At 44.9% G+C, this 26409-nt stretch overlaps 1 protein-coding gene across 9 annotated transcripts in view; it reads left to right on the top strand.

Moving 5' to 3' along the window:
- CDH4 (cadherin 4) overlaps positions 1-26409 on the top strand; it is a 795473-nt gene that overhangs the window by 557853 nt on the left and 211211 nt on the right. The window lies entirely within an intron of this gene.

Here is a 26409-nt window from a genome sequence, read left to right on the forward strand (position 1 = left end):
ATGCAGAAATGACCTTCTTGACCATTAGACATGTGGGAATGTTTAGGGATGCGGGGGAGGATATATTGTCTAAGATATCCTATCCCAACTTGTATTTACAAGTAACAAAATCAGCAGAGTTAACATTCCCCTTTTTTAAAACACGTGCACAGCAGATAGCTTGCTTAAACTCGTTAGAGACTCTGTAAATATTTCCTTGTATTTTCCCCGTATAATCCCTCCTAAAATGAGGTCTTCTGTAAAGTATAAAATGTTTACTCTCAAGTAATCATCTGCTCACACAAAGGTTCCCAGAAGGCAGACTTAAAAAGTTAGAACATAGTTTAAATGTGGTGACTATCTCCTTAGGAGAGAAAGCCCCCCTTTTCTTCTCTTGGCCTGGAGCCAAGGGTGCATTTTAGTAGTACTGTTATTGAGATGGCATTGATAGAGACAAGAGAGATGAGATGGTCGCCACCCTGTGGTTCTGGTTCTTTCTACTTCAGGAGAGAGGCCACGCCCATCTCAAGTTACACATAGGAAGTTTCGTCTCAGTCCTGGAAAGCAGGAAGTTCCGGCTGGAGGACTGAGACAACCTTCATGCCTACTCTAGCAATGTTGTGTTTGACTGCACCTGATTCTTACATCCCACAAGACACACACCCATTGCTCTTGTCTGTTCAATCTGCTGGAGCCTGTCTTCTCATCTAGGGAAAGTCCCTAACTCACCCAGGGTTTGAGACTGGTCAATGCTGACAATATTGAGCTAGGTGAAACAATGGTCTGACTCAGTAAAAATCAGCTTCCTATGTTCCTGTGTAACTGAGCAGAGCTTTGAAAGGCTCAACAAAAATCCAAAAAAAATGGCATTGATTTGGGATTGGAAAGAACATTATTAAGAAGAGGCCTGCTGGGTCAATGTTGCCTGTTGTAGAATTCAGCAGGGAGGATGATGGAGACAAATCTAACATTTGTCTTTCTTCTCTTTGGCAATCACTTGTAGCCAAGTAAGATTGTCTTCCATGAATACGGTCTTAACAGTGTGTCCATAGTGACTGTGGAGGCCAGTTCTGGATCCGTAGACTCTCCTGGTCAATGGTTCTGTCTCCACCTACATTCATTCTCCTTGCCTTCCACCCTACCAGTCCCAATGGGTCTCAGTTACCACTGTCAGTGACCTTCCAAAGGTACCAGTCTGTCTGTGCATGCCAGAGTGCTGATCTCTGACTTTGACTTGCAGTGATTAGTCAAAATAATTAGGATGTGCTTAAGCTGGAACCTCTGGATGAAAGTTTTGCTTGCCGTTTCCAAGGAATTAAGCTCTTCCTTGTTTGCAAAACGACAGCAAAAGCGGGGGGGGGGGGGGAGAGACACCTCCTTTTGCAGCAGGTCATCCTACCTGCTGAGATTGTGTTGGTTCAAAGGGAATTTTTGTTGTTAATGTCGGCAAACAGAATGTGCACTGTTGGCAAATGTTTCCGATGGCAAAACAGAGACTTATTAAAAATGTGCAAAACAACCCATCTTGCAAAATGTTTGATTGAGGTGAGCCCAGGGATAACTTTGGAAGAGTAAGCAAAGAAGAAGGGGGCTGCAGGAAAAGGAACAAATGAGTGCAGGTGTATTTATTTATTTATTTATGCATAAATACACGTGGAGCCTTTGTGTAGAAAAGTTTCAAGGTTTTGGCTTGGTGGACCAATATAAGCAATGCACAATTTCCCCATGTATCTGTAATTTATTTCCTTCAGGCAGCTGGTGTAAGCAGTCTTCAGTGGAAGTAAGTTCCAGGGAATCAGTGGGCCTACTTTTGAGTAAATAGGCACATCACCCATAGCCACCGCTCATATTCTGTTTCTGCGTTTATCAGCACAAAGGCTTGTTTCAAGTATAACAGAGCCCGAAATACACCACCACCCCCTGACACACCTTCATAGCTCAATTTTCAGGGTGCAAAACATGGGGAGGGGTTTTGTTTTCTTCAGGTGAGTAGAAGAGATCCTAGAAACTTTCAGGAATTGGGGGTGGGTTACTGGAAAAAGTCACTAGCCAGTGGGACCTGCCACCACCACCTTCCAATAATGCCTCTGTAACAATGCTGTAACACTGGGATGCGGGTGGTGCTGTGGGTTAAACCACAGAGCCTAGGACTTGCCGATCAGAAGGTCGGCGGTTCGAATCCCCGCGACGGGGTGAGCTCCCATTGCTCAGTCCCTGCTCCTGCCAACCTAGCAGTTCGAAAGCACGTCAAAGTGCAAGTAGATAAAGAGGTACCGCTCCAGCGGGAAGGTAAACGGCATTTCCGTGCGCTGCTCTGGTTCACCAGAAGCGGCTTAGTCATGCTAGCCACATGACCCGGAAGCTGTATGCCGGCTCCCTCGGCCAATAAAGTGAGATGAGCGCTGCAACCCCAGAGTTGGCCACAACTGGACCTAATGGTCAGGGGTCCCTTTACCTTTAACAATGCTATGTCATGGTGTAGCTGTGTTTCAACCAGGGCCCTGACTCAGTTCACATTTATCACTAACCATGTGCAATTGAGCAAATGTGAGCATGCCCAGAACCACGATTGTGGCCACTGTGTTCCTCCCCTTGTCCTGCTGCTGACATGTGACCTAGAGCTAAGCCATGATTTGCGTTGCATCAAACCTTGGGCAGCAGATGAACCACAAAATGCAATGAAGGTTTGTTCTTGGTTTATCATCTGTGGCTTTCCTGGAATAAGAGAAACCATGAGCCCAGGTTCAGACACAACGCTAAGCCAAATTGTGGCTTACTCCCCAGGTATTGAGATGGCAAATAGACGGGAGAAGGATTGTGTGATCTTTGTGGTTGTTCTTAATGTTAAATGTGAACTGGGCCATTGTGATGGACTGCTGCAGCTGCAGTGACCAAACTCTGTTAAGAAAGAAATATTTTAAAATACACTGGTCCTAGTAAGGCCCTGCAAACGTCAAGTGTGTTTGTTGTATTTATATAATACAACCTTGTTACAAATGGATTTTCCCCCCAGACCTGTTAAAAATACAAAATGATCCAGAAGATTTAAAAAAGCATGTGGCAGAAACTCAGTCCATGAGACAGTGACAATATACATCACAATATACAACATGACATCACAATATACAGTGTGTAGTCAATGAACTAAGCAGGTGAAAAGTACATTCCATTTGTAAAGCTCATCCCATAGTTGTTGTTGTTTAGTCATTTAGTTGTGTCCGACTCTTCGTGACACACACACAAACCCCACTTCCTCTCACACCCTTACACAAATACACCCCTCTTCTTAAAACACAAACACACACAGGCCGTTGCCCCTCAGCTGGGACTGTGCATTCCCTCTCTGGAATGTTCCCCACCAGGATGACTTTTGGGCTTTGTAATTTTAATAACTGAGCCTTTGGAGAAAGGTCTAGAGACATGCATCTTCCTCCCTTCTCTTTCCCTGATCGGAAAAAAAAAGTGCAGCTGCTTAGCCTGTGAATAAATATCTAAGCTGCTTGAGTAACCATAACAAGTCATCACACCCTGCGAGCCGTTCAAATATCATCTCAGGTTCTTTGCATAATGGTTTTAATAAATGTTATCTCCATTTTAATATTGCATGTATTTCATTTTACAAGGCGATGATGATGCATTTGTGGGACATGACGCGCATTTCATTTAGCGGCTACAAGCTAAATCGAATTAAACAGATGATTACTCTAATTCTATACGATTTGATGGATATTGTATTCGATTCGACACTCAGTGCCGGCACCATCACCTGCTCCTCTCTGCATACTATGTGTGAACTTTAATTAGCATTCTTAATGTGTATTTTTTGGGGGGGGGATTTAACTGCTACAGGGATGGGAAGCTGTAGCACTCCACATGTTAGTGGGCTGCAATTCACATCATCCCTGGTCATTGGCTGGGATTGATGGAAGCTGAAAGTTCACCAAAAATCTGGAGGGCTGCAGGTTCCCCATCCCTGAGCTACTGGAACAACGGAGGACCTACCTACATCTCTACGGGATGTCCTCTACGTACCTACAGGGCCGCCTCTCCCAATATGCCCCACGGAGGACCTGAAGGTCCATAAATAGCAACATCCTAGAGGTCCCAGGCCCTAAGGAAGTCAGATTAGCCTCAACCAGAGCCAGGGCCTTTTCAACACTCACTCCGGCCTGGTGGAACGCTCTGTCTCATGAGACAAGGGCCCTGCAGGATCTGATTTCTTTCCGCAGGGCCTGTAAGACAGAGTTGTTCCGCCTGGCCTTTGGCTTGGAATCAACTTGATCCGCTCCCCTTCTTTCCTTTTTCCTTTCTCCTTCTGTGATAGAACTCCTATTTGGGGACTTCCCTGGCTTTTTTCTGGCCCATGTAGGACCAGTTTGGATAGTTGGCCTTGGTGAAGACTTGACGTTTTCATCCCCAAAAAAGTTTTTGATTTGAGTTCCTACTGAAATGAGGCTGCATTTTAATGTTGTATTTTAATCTTGGTTTTAAGTTGTATTTCAATCAATTGTTTTTATATTTGGTGTTAGCAGCCCTGAGCCCGGTCTTGGCTGGGGAGGGCAGGGTATAAATAAAATTTATTTATTACTATTTATTTATTATTTATTTATTATTATTACTACTACAGAACTTCCTAGCTACCTGCATTTACCCCAGTGTTTCCTGAACTTGGGTCTCCAGCTGCTTTTGGACTACAATTCCCATCATCCCTGACCACTGGTTTTGCTAGCTAGGGATGATGGGAGTTGTAGTCCAAAAACAGCTGGCTACCCAAGTTTGGGAAACACTGGTTTAGCCTCTATCAGCAGTGAGGGGCCCGGATGTGACCCTCTAGGCTTCCCTATCTGGTCCTATTGGACCTTTCCCAGGTCACATCCTTGACTTGCCCTGCATTGAAGCCTCCTTGAAGGGCTGTTGTTGTTTTGTCTTGGCTGTGATGTGTGTCCTTGTAACCTGATTATACCTCTGTTGGCCTGGATGCAGGATAGAGTGGGGTGTAGAAACTAGCCTATAGTACAAAAGTAAAAATTATGTGAATAGTTCTGTGTACTGTTTCTTCTGGTCCCACCCACCCCTTCTATTTGGCCCCAAAAAGGTTTCCCCAAAGGGGAATGTGGCCCTGAATTAGGGTTGCCACCAATCCTGTATAATAAAGGATCATCCCGAATTTCAATGTAAATTTGCGACGCTACCCAACTCAGTGACCATCACTACATCTTGTGGGAATGGAATTTCATAGTTTTAACTCTATGAAGAAATACTTTTTGGTCAGGAAGTCAGGAGGTCTGTTCTCCCCCCCCCCAAAAAAAAAACCCCACCAGCTTCATTTGTGGCCCCTGTTACTAGTAGCACAAGAGCAGGGTGGAAATTTATATATATCCACTTTTTCAACACCGTGAGTAAATGCCTCCATCATGTTATCCCTCCTCATCTCCCCCCTCCCAAGGTCCCAAATATTGTAACCTTTGCTGCATTTTGTTTGTCCTTTTCTGGACCTCTTCCATCTCTACAATATCATGGGGTGGTGAAATCCCAGTGTCAGTCGGTTGCAATCCATCCTCTAAGTCCTTAAACTTTCCCTGTTCCTTAAAGCCTCCCAGATCCCAATACAATATCCTTGCCGCTTCTTGAACAGATATTGTAATTTCCCTTCCAAAAGCCTTTCTATAAGAATTTCTCTATGTTTCATGATTGGGCTTGTTGCAAGATTCTTCACACACACACACACACACACACACACACACACACAGGTTCTTTGGAGACCAGGCTTCTCATGTTCTATCAAGCAGTGAACATTGTCTGCATCACAGTGGATCAACTTAACCAAATGATATCATTTCCCATCCCTTCAGCACAATCCCCATTGCTGAACGGGTGCATCAAACATTTAAGCCAGTAAGCCAGCTGAAGAAAGGTTTCTGAACAACTCACTCTTTTCTGAATACCTATGTATAGAAGGAGGTGTTTAGTACATCCTGCACTGGATAGAAAAGCCCTTTAGCCCCGAAGCCTCATGCTTGGTGAAATGTTTTGCAGGTTTTCATGAGACAGTGGGCTACACCCAACATTTTCTGTCCATAAGTGCCAGGTGTCTTTGCACAAAGGTCCCTTGTCCAAAAGGTCTACAGAAGGGTTGGGGAAATAATGATGATGATGATGATGATGATGATGATAATAATAATAATAATAATAATTTATTACTGATACCCTGCCCATCTGGCTGGGCCTCCCCAGCCATTCTGGGCAGCTTCCAACAGAATATTAAAAACACAATAAAAGATCAAACATTAAAAACTTCCCTAAACAGGGCTGCCTTCAAATGTCTTCTAAAAGTCAGATAGTTGTTTATTTCCTTGACATCTGATGGGAGGACGTTCCACAGGGCGGGCATCACTACTAAGAAGGCCCTCTGCCTGGTTCCCTGTAACCTCATTTCTCTCAGTGAGGGAACCTCCAGAAGGTCCTCAGAGCTGGACCTCAGTGTCCGGGCTGAACAATGGGGGTGGAGACGCTCCTTCAGGTATCCAGGGCCGAGGCCGTTTAGGTCTTTAAAGGTCAGCACCAACACTCTGAATTGTGCTGAGAAACATACTTGGAGCCAATGTAGGTCTTGCACCTCTCCAGATGTTGTCGGACTACAAATCCCCAACCACTTTCATCTGGAGGGGTGCAGGCTCCACTATGAGAGACTTAAACTTGGCAAAATAATATTAACCCTCATCCACATTCCACAGGCCAGGAATTTTGACAGCACCCAGCATTCTCAGGCAGGTCCTGAGACCCAAAAACACCCCATCAGGGCCCATTTCCAAACTAGATACAGGGCTCCCACTCACAGAGGGGTCTGCCATTTTCCATTTCTCACGGTACCCTAGAGCACTGTGGGAAATTTAAAAATGGTAGCTGGGGGCCCACCAATGTTGGAAGAGGCCCTTGGCTTTGGCCTACAGGGGAAGCAAGTAGAGATGCAGCAGGAAGCAAGAGACAAAGGCAAAGGCAGTGAGCCATACTTCCTCATCATTGCAGTTCGGGGTGAGAATTAAAGGGCTAAGTGAAATGTTCACAGGGAAATGTGGGCTTTGAAGAAGTATCTGAAGGCAAAAAGAAAAGTCATTGGATGTTGCTGTTCAGGCATAAGGGCAGGAAAGTGGGGTCAGAGCTATTTAGGAACACAGGATGCTGTGTTCCTAAATATTAGGTCTGACACCACCTGGTTCAGAATCTTTACTCTGAATACTTGGCTCTCCAAAATTTCAGATAGGGGGTCTCTCCCAGTCCTACCTGGAGATGCTGGGGTTGAAAGGCATGAAAGACAGATGCTCTACCACTTAGCTATGACCCTTGCCCCAAAATGGAACAATTTAATGGAACTGCAGAGCCTACATTTCAAAGACAGCATTTGGAAATGGATCATCGTGACTGGCTGATCGTGAGGTTTTCTTTGTTCTGGATTTGTTTATAATTGCTGTTGTGGTGGTTTTACTATTATGTGATGGGGACGGCCATTTCATTTTAATTGGACATTTTGGTCGTTTGTAAGCCCCCTCAAGCATAGGGGATACAGGATAAGTAAATAGCATAAGTAAATTATCTCTGTGTGTGTGTGTTTGTGTGTGTTTGTTTCTCTACACATCCCCCTAATTCAGACCTCATGATACTAGAATGAGCATTTGGTATGAGGAACGGCAGAAGGGGTGGCGGCGGCCCCTTATACTCTCTTCCGTCACCAGCAAAAGAGTTTTCATTCAGGGCACCTTTTCTCTGATCAAATAGCAAATTACCATGTGGAATTAAAGGCGTCTCTTAACAAAGTAAAGAAGGTCCACATTGTTTATGCCTGGCAGAAAAAACACAGAAAGAAACTGATGCAATTTGAACACTTCTGACACCCGCACCCTCTCAGAAGGCAATCAAAGGCATTATTTATCCACATCCTTCTCATCTGAGCAGAAACACAAGCTAGACTGACAGTTTTCCAGTAATCTACATTTTCTTTCTCCTTTCCTCTCGCATATTTTTTCCCTCCTCCTCAGGGTGGGGGGAGAATGCCCAATACCATCTTATGCAAATAGTAAATATGACAGCAAAGGCCTTGTGCGTGATATGCATTAGGAGGCCGAGTAGAATTGCCAGGAATTGCCGTGGTTTTGAACCTCGAGGGATTCTTTCAGATTGCCAAAAAATGCTTACAGGTTAATTTGTGCCCCTGCTCCAGGGACTGTGGGTGCTATTTTATCCACGGAGCAGAGAAAGGAATGGGAAGCAAGCCAAGGGCTGCAGGAAAAGGGAAGGATTTCAACATTGTCCCTGGATCACACCTTTCAAAAGGTGGCTTTGATCTCCTTCCCACATTCTGGTAAACACTATAGTGCTGGATGGTATGCAAAGTTCCCCTCTAAAGATTTTGCCTCTGGGAGCATCAAATCTACCCAGCAGAGATGTTTTCAGTCTTTCTCTGATGAAAAGAGATTGTGCTGGATGATAGAAAACAAGAAGTGGCTTAGATTCTTCAAGTGCTTGTTGCTAACAAAGGCTGAAAGGTTAGTGCATTCAGCAACACTCTCTAGGGGTTCCCAGCAGAATTAGCTCCTGGAACACAAGTAGATAATATGTACATAATATGTTCGTTTCGGCCACCCTAGAACACACGTTGCAAGGAAGTGAAGAATTAACCACAGCATTTTGCTCCTTGTTGTTGTTGTTGTTGTTGTTTAGTTGTTTAGTCGTGTCCGACTCTTTGCGACCCCATGGACCAGAGCACGCCAGGCACTCCTGTCTTCCACTGCCTCCCACAGTTTAGTCAAACTCATGCTGGTAGCTTCAAGAACACTGTCCAACCATCTCGTCCTCTGTCATCCCCTTCTCCTTGTGCCCTCCATCTTTCCCAACATCAGGGTCTTTTCCAGGGAGTCTTCTCTTCTCATGAGGTGGCCAAAGTATTGGAGTCTCAGCTTCAGGATCTGTCCTTCCAGTGAGCACTCTGGGCTGATTTCCTTAAGAATGGATAGGTTTGATCTTCTTGCAGTCCATGGGACTCTCAAGAGTCTCCTCCAGCACCATAATTCAAAAGCATCAATTCTTTGGCAATCAGCCTTCTTTATGGTCCAGCTCTCACTTCCATACATCACTACTGGGAAAACCATAGCTTTAACTATACGGACCTTTGTTGGCAAGGTGATCTCTCTGCTTTTTAAGATGCAGTCTAGGTTTGTCATTGCTTTTCTCCCAAGGAGCAGGCGTCTTTTAATTTCGTGGCTGCTGTCACCATCTGCAGTGATCCTGGAGCCCAAGAAAGTAAAATCTCTCACTATTTGTCCCACATAGAGATTTCTCAGGAGACAGATGAGGTGATCAGGCACTCCGATTTCTTTAAGAACTTGCTGCCCAACACCAAAATTGATGGCACCTAATCAACCCCAAATTTCTCTCCCCTTCCCAGTTACGAATGGAATGCTATTGACTAAGCTAACTCTTTGGTTAGTAAGAGAGTGCATGCAGACCAGTGCCTGTGTTGGATGGTAAGATGCACATCAGTTTTATCCCAAGGATATGTAGTGACTCAGCTATGAAAATGACACGCAGTTCATTAGCAGAAGTTACTGCGAAGCAAGTCTTAGTGCTAGAACCCTGAAGCAGTTTTGCTTCCACCTACCACCAGTTATGAGGGACGCGGGTGGCGCTGTGGGTTAAACCACAGAGCCTAGGACTTGCTGATCAGAAGGTCGGTGGTTCGAATCCCCGCGATGGGGTGAGCTTCTGCCAACCTAGCAGTTTGAAAGCACAAAGTGCAAGTAGATAAATAGGTACCGCTCCAGCGGGAAGGTAAACGCCGTTTCCGTGTGCTGCTCTGGTTTGCCAGAAGCGGCTTAGTCATGCTGGCCACATGACCCGGAAGCTGTACGCCGGCTCCCTCGACCAATAAAGCGAGATGAGCGACGCAACCCCAGAGTCGGTCACGACTGGACCTAATGGTCAGGGGTCCCTTTACCTTTACCTTACCACCAGTTAATTCTCCTCGTCTGGCGTGACAAGGCTTTCAGATGACAGGGAGAATACTGGTGCCAGCTCAAAGTTGGAGTAAGTACAGGGCCCAATCCTAGGGAGCGGACTTTCAGTCTGGCAGCTCCAACACCACCCCAGTTTGGCCTCTATTTATTACAGTGGTACCTCGGTTTAAGAACAGCCCTGTTTACGAACGATTCGGTTTACTAACTCCGCAAAACCGGAAATAGTGTCCCAGTTTACGAACTTTACCTCGGTCTAAGAACGGAAGCCGAACGGTGGAAGGGCACCGGTGGCAGGAGGCCTCATTAGGGAAAGCGCACCTTGGTTTAAGAATTGTTTCAGTTTAAGAACGGACTTCCGGAATGGATTAAGTTCGTAAAATAAGGTACCACTGTATTATTATTTGTATGCTGCCATTTGTCCGTAGATCTCAGAGCAGTTCACAACATAAAAATACAAGGTTCAAAAACGAAATACATGCTAAAGACAAGGACAAGAAAACCCCACAAACCAATAAACCCCCGTCCCTCTCACAACACAAAGGGTATAGGATGTTAATCAACCCAAAGCCTAGTTGAAGAGGAATGTTTTTGCCTGGTGCCTAATGGTGTAGAATGAAGGTGCCAGGTGATGCTCCCTGGCGAGGGCATTCCACAAATGAGCAGCCAGCACTGAAAAGGCCCCGCTCTTGTGCCGCCACCCTCTAGACTTTCCATGGAGGGGGCACATGAAGAAGGGCCTCAGATGATGATTGCAAGGTCCAGGTAGGCTCATATGGAAAGAGATGGTCCTTGATGTATTGCAGTCCTGGGCCATTGAAGGCTTTATAGGTAAAAAACCAGCTCTTTGAATTGGGCCCGGAAACAGATCAACAGCTAGTGCATTCGGACCAGGATTGTTGTAATTGGCTCAAAGCGTCTTGCTCCAGTGTGGTGTAGTGGTTAAGAGTGGTAGATTCGTAATCTGGTGAACCGGGTTCGCGTCTCCGCTCCTCCACATGCAGCTGCTGGGTGACCTTGGGCTAGTCACACTTCTCTGAAGTCTCTCAGCCCCACTCACCTCACAGAGTGTTTGTTGTGGGGAAGGAAGGGAAAGGAGAATGTTAGCCGCTTTGAGACTCCTTTGGGTAGTGATAAAGCAGGATATCAAATCCAAACTCTTCTTCTTCTTCTTCTCTGGTGAGCAATCTGGCTGCTGAATTTTGCACCAGCTGAAGTTTCCAAACAATCTGCAGAGGCAGCCCTATGTATGATGCAGAGGCAGTAATCTCTATGACCAGCTGAAGCACTGTGGAGTAGATCTGCACCTAAGTACCAGGGGATTGAAAGGAAGACATGCTGAACAATGTCTGGCCAACATACGGGCTTTCCTGGCCCATCTTAAGCCCTTTCAACCACCTTCAGCAGGAGTCAGAATTGCACTGTTAGCTAGGCAGTCAAACTTCCTGGATTCCACCCAGAGGCTGCTGCCACATGATCCCTGCATTCTAGATCTGGTTGCCAGTCCTGACTCCCCTGCCCTCAACAGGATCTCTTCTGAAGATCTTAAAGTGCAAAGCGGCTCACAACTATGGCACAACTCAGTCTATGTTGGAAATATCCCCAATGCCATGCTTAACATGCATTCAATACCGTTGTTCTCTTTCAGCCCTTATACAGAAACCGCCACATCACAGCCCGCTTGGAAGAAGGGGAGGGTGCATAAGAAAGAAAAGTGAAATTCAGGCGTCAGATTCTTCATGAGAAATAATAATGGAGAAATGGGATGGTGAAAGCTATAGAGATATGTTGATAGTGCCTTTTTAATAATGGCATGAGACTGCAGTGAATAGATTAAAAAAAGCCAATAGAGAACACAGAGAGAGAGGCAAGGATCCCTCTTAACTTAGTGACAGAGATTGCATTTGCTGGGGTTTTTAGTATTAGGTCATGGCAGGCTGCTAAGATATCTACGCTTCAGACAAGCGAGGTCTGATTTCTAACCTTAAAAGATAACAATCTGTTTCCTTGGATTTGTTTCAAGCTTTGCAAAGCCAGCTGCATAAAATGCCACTTTGCTCTTCTACAAAGAGACATTTGTCGGTGCTTCACCCTATGGGAAGGGCAGTGGCGTAGCGTGGGGGGTGCAGGGGGGCCGGCCGCACCGGGCGCAACATCTGGGGGTTAGGGGGCGCAAATCCACGGGTTAGGGGGTGCAAATTACTTGCCTTGCCCCGGGTGCTGACAACCCACCCTACGCCACTGGGGAAGGGTGGAAATGTCTGCTTTATGATGTCCTTGAACTCTGATAATGCCTTTTGCTTGCCTGGGTGAGGGATAGAAAAGAGGTGTGTGTGTGTATATGTGTGCAAGCAAAGGTAACACCTGCATTCATTGCTCTTCCCACCTTGGGCATGTGCCGTGCTAGAAAGTCGCCCAGAAGGGAATGTGCCCCGTGGGAATGAAAAGGCTTCCCCTCCCTTGCTATAGAACAGAAAAAAAAGTGACATTAATGAAATGGAAGCTTAAATAAAGAAGAGCACCTGTTTCATGGCTCCCAAAGGAAGCTCATGTCCCAATGCATGATGAATTTATTCCCCAAGACTGAAATTCCTGATCTGACAGTATGGACTGCATCCTCTTGGACCCAACCCTACATTCTTCCTCCCTCCCTTAATTCAAAGTGCCAGGAAGGTCATGGCAACTGCCCCTGGGGCAGAACTCAGACCTCCACACTGCACAACTGTCCCATTTTAAGCTGGACACCCTGGATTTAGAGAAGCCTCCCCAGCTTCTGATCCCAGTCCCAGACGTTGGCTCCCATGCCAGAGTAAGAGACCAAAACACTTGCATTTATTTGTACCACGCTGTGGTGCAAGTCAGCTGGCTCACACCAGAGCGTGGTACCCAAAAAAGGAAGTCAAACCTACCATCCCCCATGCATCACCACTCTTCCTCCTTCCGCCATGGCTTTCCAGCCGACATACTTCTGGACACTGGCACTGCACTTATGGAAACACTACTGGCTTCCACATGGATGGTGGAGGCAGAGGCCGCAGAGGTGGGCAAAAGTGCGAGGGAGGGAGCCAAGAAGGGTTGAGGCTGGAGTGAGAGGGGGCGCAGCCTCCGTTGTGGTCGTATCCTGATTTCCCTTATTCCGGTGTTGGAGGGTATGGAGCTCTAGAAAATAAATGTGTGGGACCTGTTTTGAATAAACACAAGCACCACCCCACTTCTGCCATGTAAAGTCGGTAATGTTGCAAGGACATCAGAATAAACAAGGAGGGGACTTAACACAGAAGCCTGCAGTATGGGGTTCAGCCAGCCATTTCTTCTCTCCCCCTGCCTAGTTTTTTGGGGGGGCTTTATCATTTCCCACCCCCAAAGGCAGTCAGTACTCCCAGACAGCATGCTTAGTCCTGCTCCAAGAGCTTACACTTTAAATTTCATCAAAGTTGATGATGAGAGACAGGGAGGAGGAACGGAAAGTCGATACAATATTAGCGAGGAATTTTAAACGTTTCAACTCTGCATAAATCAATGTTTTTGTTTTATAAATCCTGCACAAGCATACTGTACAAGACAAAAACAAGATAAACTATTATCTCATACTTGATTCACTTTTTCCTGTCCAAAGTTTGTGTCACTCTAAAACTTAACTCTCTTGGTTTTCTCTACACATTAACCTTCACAAAATTCAGCAGACATGCCAGTAGCTCAGCTCTTTGGTTTGATATTTCCTCAATTCTTTTAATCTTCTGAAAATTTCTGTGGCCGCCTGCTCTTCCTCCACACCAGAACACAAAGCAGAGGAAAAGGCATAAATCAATATTTACCATTAGGATCAATTCCTTTTTCCTAGACCTTTATTTCTAACAATCAAATGTGTGGTTTCTTCCAGACAAATTCTGATCAGAGGCTTTCAGAGATGCTTCCTTTTTAAAAAACAAAGTTTTTAAAAGTCCATCGTTCCTCATCTAAGCGTTACAGATCTCTCCATGCACCACCACCCCCTCTCTCCAGTTGGCTTCCAGTGCTTTTCAAATGCATGGAAGAAGAGAGAAAATGTAGAACATGAATAAAAGGTTTTTAAGCATCTGAAGAAACCTGCAGGTCAGGCCCATTAAGAAGAAAACTGGCTCCTCAGCCTTTATCTGCATAACCTTTTCCCTCTTCTCAATCTTCCCATCTGAGATGTAATTTCTCAAACTGCTTCTTAATGATGAATCTTCCGTCTTGTAACTGCAATAATAGAAAAGTGAGGTGCAGTGCAGGCTGCAGAAGTCTGCAAAGGGTTTCATGTGAGCATGGGTCAACCTCTTTTAAAATCCAGTAAGCATTGCTGAAGGTGCAAAGGGGCAGCAGGAGGGAAACCCATCAATGGCACTGTCTTGGCCTTATTCTGGCCAATTACTCTTTGCATATCCAATGGCTTCTTGCTTAACATGCACAAGGCTAGTCATACGCTGTCAGCTGCAAATGACAAACGCTTCCAAGCAGAGTTTGGGATGATAGAAGCAAACAGAGGGGAGCATTGCAGAGGCTCCGTGCCGGACATGGGTTCAATCCCCGGGGGCAAGGAATCTCTGGATCACAGTCTTCCTGAGAGGCTAAATATCTGTTGTCAGTCAGCGTAGGCTGGGCTAGGAGAACCTGTCCAAAGTACAAGTTGGGGAGAAATCGGCATTTGCATTTCTTCACATTTCGACTAGATTCTTCAAACCTGCTTTATTATTACTACAGTGGTACCTTAGTTCTCAAACGCCTTGGTTTCCAAATGCCTTGGTTCCCAAACACCGAAAACTGGGAAGTAAGTGTTCTGGCTTTTGAATGTTTCTCAGAAGCCAAATGTCTGGTGCGGTTGTTGGCTATTGTTTCTGGGGCGCCTTCACCAATCAGAAGCCATGCCTTGATTTCCGAACATTTCAGAAGTCAAACGGACTTCTGGAATGGATTAAGTTTGAGAACCAAGGTACCACTGTATTTGGCGCTTTTGTTTTTGCTATTTATTTTTCTGTTCTCATCCTGAAGCAAAGTTCTTAACCCGAGGTACTATTTCCGGGTTAGCGGAGACTGTAACCTGAAGCATCTGTAACCCGAGGTACCACTGTACAAAGAAAGCTGCTGGGGCAGTATACACAAGACAGCTAACTCCCAGAAAATGCATGTCCACTCTCAGCACTGAGAGTGGGCAGGAGTGGTTCAGTAATGCTTTGGTTCCAAATGTGCAACTAACAAACCTACCCTTATTTTACACTATTTAAGATGCAGCCATACGAATGCCATCTAAATGTTTTATGTTCTTTAAAGGTTTACTGGTTTTAAAAGGCTGCATGGATTCCAGCAGAGGAGATTTTTTTCATGTTCGGTTCTGCAGTGTTTGTTTCTCCACAGGCGCCGCGTATCTTCATGTCTTATGTTTTACTGCAGAGCTTTATTTTCAGGGAATGCAGATTGGGAAACGTGATAGCTCCTTTTTCCCAGCTGCAGGAGCCTACACCGTTTGCCGACTTCCAGCACTCAGAATTTCATTTTTCTCCTTTCCCTCCACCCTGAAATATTCATATCCTGTGTCAGGGATTGAACCTGGAACCTTCTGCATTCAGAGCAGGTGCAGTACCACTGAGCTACAGCCCATCCAGGTGTAAGAAGGCATGGCCAGGCCAGAACACTTGCCTGCTCCAGGTGTCACGTTTTTGTTAAGTACCGTATTTTTTGCTCTATAAGACTCACTTTTTCCCTCCTAAAAAGTAAAGGGAAATGTGTCTGCGTCTTATGGAGCGAATGCAGGCTGTGCAGCTATCCCAGAAACCAGAACAGCAAGAGGGATTGCTGCTTTCACAGCGATCCCTCTTGCTGTTCTGGCTTCTGAGATTCAGAATATTTTTTTTCTTGTTTTCGTCCCCCAAAAACTAGGTGCGTCTTGTGGTTTGGTGCATCTTATAGAGTGAAAAATACAGTATTTAAGGGGGAGTGATGGGAGATAGAATGGAGGGGCAGGAGGAGAAATAGAGAGAAGGACCATTAAACCTTAATGTGAAATAACAAGTTTAAGTTAAAGGCAGATTCTACCTCTGAAGATGTTGAAGACAACTGTCTTTAAAAAAAACTCCATATGAGCCATCATGATATTGAAAACAAATTCGTCTAAAGCGATCTCATCAACATCTTGGAAAGGCTAAATTAAACGGGGAGTTGTGTATCCCTGTTCTCATATGCAACTGACGTTTATTTCATTTGTATAGTCTTTGATCTGTGTGGCATTTTTAAAGGAGCAACCTGAAGTATGGTCTTAATCCTATCCCCTCCTGGCTAATCGCATTTCCAAAACACACACACAAAACAAAAACAAAAGAGGCAATATTTAATTTACAAAGGAGACCAAAGGCAAAAAACCAAAATAAAATCAATTTGGACCACACCAGCAAATCTCGTTTAGAAATTCTTCAAAGACTCTCTTCCCTAAATACATGTGCAATATTGAAGCTGTTTGTAATTACTACCTTTATGAAATGCTTTGGTAACTGAATGGCATTTACAATTGAGTGATAAAGGATTTGATAAAGTAGCATTTAAATATTCCTTTTGCCAGGAAAAAAAGATTCTATTGAGCAGTGCCGAAACAGCTGGAGATGGAGTAATTGTCACGATGGGATTATACTCCATTTGTACTAGTTGAGCTATTTTAAACCCATATGTGTCATACGTTAATATAGTTGGTTGAAAGCTAACATTTACAATTCATTTTAGAGTAATTGTCTACTCCTGCAGTTGCTTCTTCTTTTGGTACAACTGCCCAGCTCTCTGTTGTACTTCAAATCTTTGAGTCACCCACCTCAGCACTACAGCAGAAACCACAAGGCACAGCAATAGGGAATAAGCTGAGTCTTGATTCTACTTGAAACAGATTTATTTAGGTTCCTACCTTAATCTCCCTCTATGTGCCTTCACCTTCTCTAGGATCAAGCAAACTTGGCTATGTGTGTGTCATATCACATGTTGTTATTATCTTAGGAACTCAGCTCTCCAAATCTGCCGTCCGCAGCTGGTGATTTGAGCCTGAAGACAGACAGAGAGTTGAAATACCTTTACAGAGGAAAGGCTGTCCGTAGTGTGTACTCTCATCCCATTGCGTCCTCTGGTGAACAGGTTTTGTATACGGCTTCAAAACGCTGTAAAAGCTGTTTGATCAGAGGCAACAATGTGTTTGTGTCTGTGTACTAAGTGATGTGATACCTCTCCTGAACTACTTCCGTTTCTCTTGACTATTGTCTGTCTCCTACCTATGACAGCTATAGACAGGCAGGTTTTTTTCCCTCCTTGTTTGTTGGCAAAGGAATCAGTTAGTGGAAAGACAACTATAACAACAGGAGTGACTCCAAAACCCATGCTAATGAGATACTGACCTCTGCTATTCCTAAACAAACTTTGGAGAAGGCAGGGGTGGACTTTGGTAATATGGTGCCCTGAAAACTTGGCACACCTCCTAAATATAACTTATTTTCACATAAAGGTAAAAGGTAGGGTCAAGGACCCCTGGACAGTTAAGTCCAGTCAAAGGCAACTATGGGTTTGCGGCACTCATCTTGCTTTCAGACCAAGAAAGCTGGCGTTTGTCCACAGACAGCTTTCCAGGTAATGTGGCCAGCAGGACTAAACCACTTCTGGCACAACAGAACACCATGACGGAAACCAGAGCACACGGAAATGCTGTTTACCTTCCCGCCACAGTGGTACCTATTTATTTACTTGCACTGGTGTGCTTTCAAACCGCTAGGTTGGCAGGAGCTGGGACAGAACAGCGGGAGCTCACCCTGTCGCAGGGATTCAAACTACCGACCTTCCAATCAGCAAGCCCAAGAAACTCAGTGGTTTAAACCACAGTGTCACCTGCACCCCTATTTTCACATAAATTCATTTTGGTACAGTGGCTTTAATGGATATTCTCAGCAGGTAAACATATAAATATGGGTATTATTATTATTATTATTATTATTATTATTATTATTATTACTACTACTACTACTATTCTGCACCCACTCAGCTCAGTGGCCTGTGCCACCCACACTGAAGCTAGCGAAGGGACTTAGCTCAGTGGTAGAGCACATGCTCTGCATGCAGAATGTCCCAGGTTAAATCCCCAGCATCTCCAGGTGGGACTGTGAAAGGTTCCTGCCTGAAGAAGAAGAAGAAGAAGAGTTTGGATTTGATATCCCGCCTTTCACTCCCTTTAAGGAGTCTCAAAGCGGCTAACATTCTCCTTTCCCTTCCTCCCCCACAACAAACACTCTGTGAGGTGAGTGGGGCTGAGAGACTTCAAAGAAGTGTGACTGGCCCAAGGTCACCCAGCAGCTGCATGTGGAGGAGCGGAGACGCGAACCCGGTTCCCCAGATTACGAGACTACCGCTCTTAACCACTACACCACCACCATACTGAAGAGCCAACTGCTAGTTAGGGTAGACCAGCCTTTCTCAACATTGGCCATGCGGACTAGGAATGGTGGGAGTTGTAGTCCAACAACGTCTAGGGACCCAAGGTTGAGAAAGGCTGGTGTACGCAATCCTGAGATGGAACAATTGCCTGACTTGGTATAAGATGGCTTCCTGTCGCTCACACAAAACACATCACAGACTCGCTCAACAAGCATCCTCCAAAAATACGCATTAGCTGTATGGTCCTGGGGCACTGGCATGGATTTGGACCTGCCCACCCAATGTACAGTTCTGAGCTAGATGAATGAGGGAGATTTCTGTGTCCCTATGTTCTCATTCATCAAGAGTGAAGAAAAGGTAAGAGAAAGGCACCCCGTTTCTGTGCTCTACTAGAATCCCAGTTTTGCAAGCTAGCATTCTAGTGGGGATGGCAAATCTCATTTTAAGGAATGAAAATGGCTGGTTGGGGTGGGGTCAGAGATCCTCAGGACTACTAAGTAGGCTTTGCCAAAATAAAAAATAGTGGGCTCCTTAACTCTACTAAACCATCAATACGTTATCCATATTTTATTGGTGGCTTCTTTCTCCAAGTGGAGAGATTTGCCTCATTTGCCTGCACGTTAGATGAGTACTCTCTTCAGATGGAGTCTGATCATTGATAAGGGTGATCTAAAATGGCTAATGGATAACTAGGAATGGTGGGGAAGCTTCAACCTGTTTGGATAGAATGGAGGCTCTAACACACACACACACAGAGAGAGAGAGAGAGAGAGAGAGAGAGAGAGAGAGAGAGAGAGCTTTTCTGAAGAACATATGAAAAACCTTAATGGATCAGATGAAAGGTCCATCTCAGAATCCAGTGTTCAAAAAAGATGCTTCTGGGAAGCCTATAGGCTTCTTTGAGAAATTAGTTCCTCCTGCAGGATTAGGGTGGCCTGTCTTCATAAGCTACTACTCACAGGGCTTGTGAGAAGCAAAATTCTTGTTTTTTTCCCCTATCCTGTGAGCTGATTTTGTGGGAAGGAGGGCATTGCCTAGATGAATATTCCTATGGAATTATCACTGCTAGAGCTATGCAGTCCCAAAGATAAAGATAATTTTAGATAAATTGATTCCACTATCCTTTCCCAGAGGAAAGAACGGTGTAAAAGCAGCCATCCATGTTCCACTGCTTGGGCTTAAAGGTAAAGGTACCCCTGCCCGTACGGGCCAGTCTTGACAGACTCTGGGGTTGTGCGCCCATCTCACTCAAGAGGCCGGGGGCCAGCGCTGTCCGCAGACACTTCCGGGTCACGTGGCCAGCGTGACATCGCTGCTCTGGCGAGCCAGAGCCGCACATGGAAACGCCGTTTACCTTCCCGCTGGTAAGTGGTCCCTATTTATCTACTTGCACCCAGGGGTGCTTTCGAACTGCTAGGTTGGCAGGCGCTGGGACCGAGCAGCTGGAGCGCACCCCGCCGCGGGGATTCGAACCGCCGACCTTTTGATCGGCAAGCCCTAGGCGCTGAGGCTTTTACCCACAGCGCCACCCGCGTCCCTACTGCTTGGGCTTAAGTAGGTGCAAAACCAAAATTATGACGCAAACAGAATGCTCAGTGACACCATAGGCCAGAATTCAAATAATCTGAAAACCAGGTCCATGTATCCCAGGTTGGACTATCCCCAGGGCTGGCACGAGATATTTTGCTGGCTGAGGCAAGGGACAAAATGGTGCTCCTTCCCTGCCCACCACCTCATTCCATGTACAAAAGCCAACCAGAATGACAGCTGGATCTTAGTTCAGCACTGGCAATTGGACAGCGTTCTCCACTCCACCTGAAAGCAGCAGGCTAGCTTAGACCCTGTGGTGTGCACAGCTCTGCCTCCTCCTCAGCACTCAACATCTGCCACCTGAAGGCACCTGCTTCACTCTGCCTCATGACAGGGCTGGCCCTGACTATCCCCCAGATGTTGGGGACAAGAAAGGAGAAGTGCCTTTCTCCGCCACACTCTGCTCTAGGTGTTTCCCAGATAGGCTACAGTTGCTGAAGTTCGCTCTTGTGCACCATTTTTAAGGGTTACGTACATCCAATGATGGGACGCGGGTGGCGCTGTGGGTTAAACCACAGTGCCTAGGACTTGCCAATCAGAAGGTTGGCAGTTCGAATCCCCGCGATGGGGTGAGCTCCCATTGCTCCCATCGCAACCCGCGTGTGCGCAGATGCACCACTGCGGGTTGCAAACGTGCATCCCACACGGATCACGTTCGCAACCCGAGCGTCCACTGTAGATCCACTGTAGTTAAGCAACATGGCTGGCTTGGGTTCAGTAATTTCAGGGCGTCTAGCTTTCAATAGAACTCTCAAGTTGTAGAAGCCATGTTCTCTTCTGTATGTTGCCAACCTGTTCCTAGAGCACAGCCCAAACATGTGGTGAAAGAGTTCTTCATGGGTATACTTAGATTGTGATAAGTGACCCTTTAGATTGGAAGTCATTTCTGACAGGTTATCTGTGCCCACTCTGTTGTCTATAGATAGCACATCATAATTACATCATGGTCGTTATAATTTTTTGTTTGATCAAACCTCTAATTTCTTCTCATTTGCAAAAAAAAAAAGAGTCTAAAAGTAGTCATTTATTTTGAACTGCGTACTAAGCACACCAAGAATAGAACAGGCTGCACAACAAACAATGCACAAATTGATTCTTTGGGCAAGAGGTAACATTTGAATGCTTCCTTGCACCTGGCTTCCATAAAGGGTGTCGAGTTCTGTTGTTTTAAAATGCAGCCTTTGTGCCTGGATATTTTCTCCCTCTTGCAACACTGCCTTTGGAATGCCAGAGGTAAAGGGTTTGGGGGGTTTGGATGAGCAGGTGACCTTCAGACAACTTTAGTGGGAAAGGACAAAGTTGGAAGATGAATGCATAAACGCAAGAGACGTGCCGTGTTTCAAAACCTTTCCCTTTGACCATTTTGTGCTTTGCAGGTGTATCAAAACATCACAAACATAAATGAAATAAACAAATATTGCCAGAAAGGAAAACATAAGTGTTAAAAGAAGCAGGAGGACACAAGACCCCTACACAAGAACCAGTGTGGTGTAGTGGTTAAGAGCAGTCGACCTGTAATCTGGTGAACCAGGTTCGCTTCCCCGCTCCTCCACATGCAGCTACTGGGTGACCTTGGGCTAGTCACGCTTCTCTGAAGTCTCTCAGCCTCACTCACCTCACAGAGTGCTTGTTGTGAGGGAGGAAGGGAAAGGAGATTGTTAGCCGCTTTGAGACTCCTTAAGGGGAGTGAAAGGCAGGATATCAAGTCCAAACTCTTCTTCCTCTTCTTCTACTGGATAAGACAGAGGGTCTATCTACTCCAGGGTGGGCATATTTGACAATGGGTAGGTGCTTGGGGGCTGCATACCAGCTGGTGTGGGCAGTAGTGGGCAGAGTTGGCTGTTAGGCATAGAATGGTAAAGTAGGAAAGGGGTCCGTGGGTCATCTAGTCCAACCCCCCGCAATGCAGGAATCTCAACTAAAACATCCATGACAGGTGGCCATCTAACCACTGCTTTAAAAAAACTACCACCTCCTGAGGGAGTTCGCCTTGCCTGTTTGCCCTGGTGTTTTTTAACTACAACTTTGTGAACCCTGAGCTTTCAAGCAACACAGGAATCAAGAATTGGTTTGATAAGAGAGTAAGGAATGGAAGAAAATATCGGCTTAGCAATTATCTTGTTGCCCATCCTGAATCTATGTGGAATAATGTTCTTACATTGCTACTGAAACCAGGGTTTCTGTAACTGCGTGTCAGAAAATGCTAACTTCTTCCACCCGTAACGCATAAAAATCATCTTTATGAATGTATTTAAAACTAAATGTTACTTTTGGCTTGGCTAATTGATATTGTCTCAATTTTCTTCGAACTGCAATGAAGAAAATCTTAAGCAGTTGTCATGCCATTGCTGTGAATGTGATTTTAATTATGACCGCCATAGGTTTATGGAGCTAGCTCCGTAATTGCATAATAATTGCATAATTTGCTTGAAGTGGCTAGGACTGAGATCCTAAGCACACTTGGATGGTCCCATTGGATTTAGTGGGATTTGCTTCTGAGTAATCGGATCAGGACACAAATGATAATATTAAACAAGCTATGGTCAATAGCTCCTCTCTCCCTTCCACAACACTGAGGTGTAAGGTTTCCCCCTCTCATTTTCCCCTTTTGTTCAGGGGTCTTGCTTTTAATGCTTTTAATGCAATGTGCAGGAGCCCACAATTCTGCATATTTCTTCTTGTAGCTCTGGTAGCTGCCAGTATCAAGCCACATTTCAGTACATAAAGTAGTTTAAGAAGGATAACCAGTACAAGGTTTCACAGTGACAACTGTCAGCTCCACAATGGAGCATCATGGGATATTGAAATGTTTTCCCATGGGTTTCTGAGTATAGTTCTTTCCAATGCCAAAGTTGTGTTCATTTTTGCTTTTGCATGCAAATAAAGATTAAAGTCGCTGGGAATTGCAAGTGAGGAGAGTGCTGTTGCGCTCAGGTCCTGCTTGGGAATACAGTGGTACCTCGGGTTAAGTACTTAATTCTTTCCGGAGGTCCGTTCTTAACCTGAAACTGTTCTTAACTTGAAGCAGCACTTTAGCTAATGGGGCCTCCTGCTGCCGCCGCGCCGCCGGAGCACGATTTCTGTTCTCATCCTGAAGCAAAGTTTTTAACTATTTCTGGGTTAGCGGAGTCTGTAACCTGAAGCGTATGTAACCTGAGGTACCACTGTATCTAATTGGCCATTGTAACAAGAGGTGCTATTGGCCACAACTTGGTTGGGGTTGACTCATGACAGGGCCTTCTCGGTGGCCATTTACAAAATACCATCCCTATTATGGTGCATCCTTCTTCCTCGTTAATGCTCAGGGGGAATTTAGAAACATTCCGGTTTACCCAGTCATTTGATGGCTGAATGATACAGTTCTCAGCAACCTTGAAATTATTAGTTGTGAGGGTATGTAATTGTTTTAAAATGTTTTGGGTGCTTTTAATTGTCTTTAAATTGAGTATTCCATATTTAATTGTACTGTTTAAATGTGTTTGCAACCCAGGCCTTCTTAGGAAGGAAGGGCAGGATATAGATTTAATAAATAAAGTAAAAATAAGATAACAGGTAGGCCCTTTGGATTGATCCAACAGAGTTCTTCCCATCATCTAATATGAAATATTGTCTTCTGCTTTTTCTGTACTAACTCACTACAAACTGAGTTGCTGGTAAATCGAGCTTAATTCGTAATTAATAGTTTAACAGTCAATCCCTTTTCGCAGGAAACTGGAAATTGTAGCTCTACGGTGGGTTAGGAATAGGGACCCCCTAACAACAGTCATCATCTTAACAAACTACAAATCCCAGAATTCTTTGGAATAAGCCATGACTGTTGAAAGTGGCATAGTGCTTTTAATTCATGGTATGAATATAGCCCAGGAACCTGGGTCATATGCTTAATTTACATTGCAGCCATATGCATTCGTTCTCAAAATTAGAAATAAATCGAGTGGGGATTACTTTATTGTAACTGTGTTTATGATTAGATCCCTGATTTCCACAGTACTGACCACGACTCAAAAACAGTGCTTTTGGCCCTTACTATTTTGCACCTTTTTAAAATTATCACCATCATCAAAGTAAAAGGGGAGCAAATTAAAATTCAGACTGGTTTTTTTTTGGAGGGGAAGGGTGCAAATGTGGGACCAGATCCCCCTCTCTTGGACTGGAAAACATTGCATCCTTTGTTTAACCGCCTGATCTAGCAGCAACAAATGCATAAAACTTAATGCTACCGTTCATTGAATTCGTTTACAATATGCCATTCATTTCTCTAAAGAATAATCTCAGAATGTCTGCGTATTCCACAGTCCCCCTTTAACACAGCGATTCATCATGTCTCTTGAACATACATCATTAAGATGATCATATGCATTTACAGATCTAGCAAGGCTGGTGCTGAAAATTCATTTCGCGGTGACATTTCAGTCCTTGTTTTCTAAGCCACTGTTTGCCATGATTTAGTACTGGTGTACATCACTTATAAGAAAGTGTCACATTTGATGTCCTTATTTATTTCCCTTTCATTGCTGATTGGTATAATTTATATGAATGCTCTAAGCCCCCCATTGCGCCTTGGCTACTTAAAATGCACATCTAATTACAAACCTTTCTTCCTTGCTGTGTATCTGGAAAGAAAGGACCTTCTCTCTCTCTCTCTCTCTCTCTCTCTCTCTCTCTCTCTCTTGCTTTTTCTTTTGGGGTTGCCAATTTTTTTTAATTTTTACTAGCTCCTGGCTCTTCTGCCTTGAACAGAAGTTTGATCCACACATATGAGCAGGTGATTGGGTCCAGCTCCAAAGCAGTGAAAAACATCAATGGCTGGTTTCTGCAGATCAAGCTCCATTAATGGCAGCACAGCAGGCGAGGCCATTTTTCCGGTCAGTTGGCAATTGAGCTGGAAACATTGGTTCACATCTCCCCGAAACAGCTTCGCTGGGGGTGGGGAACTGTGCCAGACTCCACAGCTGTTGGTTGATTGATTGAGTGATTGATTGGTGCCACAATCAAAGAAATGGAGCCAATTCCATGCAGAACAAACAATTCCAGATTATCACCCAGAGCTGCAGATACTAATCCAAGCCTGAACAACTTGTAACCCAACAGGAAAAATGTACAAATTAATTGTGCAAATTAATTGAAACAAACAAAGTAGTTTATTGTACAAAACTCACATGCATGTACAAAACTCACATATACGTACATTAGTAACGGATATGACCTCCGCCATTTTTAAGCAGCATTTGAACATGGTTTGGCATGGAGTCTACTAGTTTTGAGCAGTCAGTGTTGATTTTCGGATCCCTGTACAGTGGACGCTCGGGTTGCGAACGTGATCCGTGCGGGAGGCACGTTTGCAACCCGCAGCATCCGCAATCCGCAGCGCCGTGTCTGCACACGCGCGGGTTGCGATTCGGCGTTCTGCACATGTGCAAAGTGCAATTTAGTGCTTCTGGACATGTGCAAGTGCCGAAACCCAGAAGTAACCTGTTCCGGTACTTCCGGGTTTCAGCGCGTCCGTATCCCAAAAATGCGCAACCTGAAGCGTCTGTAACCCGAGGGATGACTGTACCACACTTGAATCAGCATGTGAATGAGCTTCTCCATAGTTGTACAGTCTACAGCACGGAGGCGACTTTTGCATATAACCCACAAATCCTCAATGGGGTTTATGTCTGGGAAATTCCCTGGCCAATCAAGTACCTGTATTTGCTGCTCTGTCATGAATTTCTTTATCACTTTTGATGTGTGACAGGGGGCTAGGTCCTGCTGCAATATCCCAATACCGTCAGGATACCACTTTTCCAGCTCTGGAATAACTCTCTTTTGAAGAACCTCAATATATTGTGGCGAGCGCATCATTCCTTCTGTTGGCTGCTGGCTTCCGACACCATAATGATCAACTGACTTTTCCTGTTTGTTTTGAGTACAGGATTACGAGTAAGATAGAAAACATGCTTTGTTTCAATTAATTTGCACAAGGGTGTTGCTATGTATTGTGTTCTTCTAGATGCTTGACAATCTCCCTGTTTCTGAAGTCCCAGGTTCTCGTGTGCACAGTTATGGTTGGTTTAGCCAGGGCCACAGTTATGGTTGTTTTAGCCAGGGCCAGCTTCAAGTCTGATATCTAGGGTGGTTTTTTTGCACATCACCCCAAAAAGAGGACACAGATTTGCATGAAAATTGCAAATATTGATTTATATGCATGTGTATGCATTTAGAAATAATTACTGTGGCCTGGATTCAACTAGCCAGGCATGTAAGTATGTAAGAACTCCAGCTAGCACAAGAGGGCTTCCCTCTTTCTCCCCATCCCCCACCCCATGCCTTCCCCAAATCTGCTTTGGAGGGTCGTGATAACCCCTCAACCACCACTCAGGGGGAGGAAAGGAGAGATGGTTTGACTGGACAATCAGAAATGCTCTCTCTGACAGAACCA

This window comes from Podarcis raffonei, chromosome 6 (genome assembly GCF_027172205.1).
Source record: "Podarcis raffonei isolate rPodRaf1 chromosome 6, rPodRaf1.pri, whole genome shotgun sequence".
NCBI classification, from domain to species: domain Eukaryota; kingdom Metazoa; phylum Chordata; class Lepidosauria; order Squamata; family Lacertidae; genus Podarcis; species Podarcis raffonei.